The sequence below is a fragment of the Palaemon carinicauda genome, chromosome 39, assembly GCF_036898095.1.
Source record: "Palaemon carinicauda isolate YSFRI2023 chromosome 39, ASM3689809v2, whole genome shotgun sequence".
Taxonomy (NCBI): Eukaryota; Metazoa; Arthropoda; class Malacostraca; order Decapoda; family Palaemonidae; genus Palaemon; species Palaemon carinicauda.
The window spans coordinates 8,515,167-8,517,666 of NC_090763.1; positions in this window are offsets into that span (position 1 = coordinate 8,515,167).

Here is a 2,500-nt window from a genome sequence, read left to right on the forward strand (position 1 = left end):
TTTAGTATATATATATATATATATATATATATATATATATATATATGTGTGTGTGTGTGTATATATATATACATATTTATATATATATATATATATACAGTATATATATATATATATATATATATATATATATATATATATATGTAAATATATATGTATATATATATATATATATATATATATATATATATATATATATATATATATATATATCATTTAGTGTTTATAAAAATACTAAAATTATCATTATAATTTTAGCAATTGCATTGCTGTTCATGTTCCTCTTACTTGGGGTGCACTCGGGCACGCTGTTCTATCTCATTTCTCTTCCTCTTGCGTTGTTGAAGTTTTCATAGTTTATACAGATGTTTATTTTAATGTTATTGTCCTTAAAACATTTTATTTTTCCTTGTTTCCTTTCCTAACTGGGCTATTTTCCTTCTTGGAGCCCCTGGGCTTATAGCATTCTACTTTTCCAACTAGGGTTGTAGCTTAGCAAGTGATAATAATAATAATAATAATAATAATAATAATAATAATAATAATAATAATAATTATAATGATAATAATGATAATAATAATAATAATAATAATAATAATAATAATAATAATAATAATAATACTGCCGTTAGATCTTCAATTGCTGTTATTTATACAAACAAAGGTAGCAAGTGCTGTTCTTGCTACAGTCAATAATGCTTCAGTCGATTCTTTCATCGTTGTTATTTACAAAAAACAAACAAATTCGGGAAGTGATTTACAGAAAGCAGGAGCACTTGCCAAGGTAAGCATCCCGACGCCTTTAGTATGTACAGTATATCATATGGTGTTCATGGAAATAATCAAATTATAATTATCATTTTAGTAATTGCATTGCTGTTCATGTTCCTCTTACTAATACTGCCTTTAGATCTTCAATTGCTGTTATTTATACACACAAAGGTAGCAAGCGCTGTTCTTGTTACTGTCAATAATGCTGCAGTCGTCTCTTTTATCATTGTTACTTATATTATTGTTATTATTATTATTATTATTATTATTATTAATATTATTATTATTATTATTACTTGCTAGGCTACAACCCTATTTGGAAAAGCAGGATGCTATAAGCCCAGGGGCTCCAACAGGGAAAATATCCCAGTGAGGAAAGGAAACTTAAGGAAAAATAAAATATTTCAAGAAGAGTAATATTAAATTAAATATCTCCTATATAAACTATAAAAACTTCAACAAAACAAGAGGAAGAGAAATAAGATGGAATAGTGTGCCCGAGTGTACCTTCAAGCAAGAGAACTCTAACCCAAGACAGTGGAAAACAATGGTACAGAGGCTGTCGCACTACCCAAGAATAGAGAACAATGGTTTGACTTTGGAGTATCCTTCTCCCAGAAGAGCTGCTTACCATAGCTAAAGAATCTCTTCTACCCTACCAAGAGGAAAGTGGCCAGTGAATAATTACAATGCAGTAGTTAACCCCTCGGATTTAGAAGAATTGTTTGCTAATCTCAATGTTGTCAGTTGTATGAGGAAAGTGGAGAATATGTAATAAATAGGCCAGACTATTCAGTGTGTGTGTAGGCATAGGGAAAATGAATTGTAACCAGAGAGAAGGATCCAATGTAGTACTGCCTGGCCAGTCAAATGGCCTCATAACCCTCTAGCGGTAGTATCTCAACGGGTGGCTGGTGCTCAGGCCAACCTACAACCTCTAAAAACAAAGAAACAAACAAGACAAATGATTTACAGAAAGCAGGAGCACTCGCCAAGCTAAGCATCCTGCCAACGAGGGACGTTCGAGATTTTGATGAACTCCCTTGACTCCATGTTACAGCGGTGGTGATTCTCCCCCCTTTGAAATTAGTTCAGCTTCAGACGATTAGTTTCCCTGTGACACGCCGGGCTGCTCGTTGAACTTGAGGGGGCACCGGCTCTATTACTGAAGTTTGGTCACCCTTCAAGTGCCTCCTCCTCTTCAACCTGGAAAGTTGATTCCAGCAGTTGGATTCCTTGAGACTTTGAGTTGCAAACATAGGGGCTGTCTCCAGGCCTTTGCCTGGAACGGTCATATTTAGATGGGGGTTTCTGGATGACGAGGGAATTAATCAGGTTGTTGGTGATGCCCTTTGATTTATATATTAGGATGAATATTGGTTATGCTGCTTATTGATATGCATGGAAGCATAAAAGTATCAGGTTAAATGATCGCGGATGCCTTATGTATTACATATACGAGTATATCTATCTATCTATCTATCTATCTATCGATATATACATATGTATATATACATATATATATATATATATATATACATATATATATATATACATATATATATATATATATATATATATATATATATATATATATATATCTAGTGATTATGCATGTGTCCAGGATTATTACTTGCAAAATTAAATGATCACAGATGATATATACTGTATAAAGATACACACACCCCCCTATATATATACATATATATATATATATATATATATATAT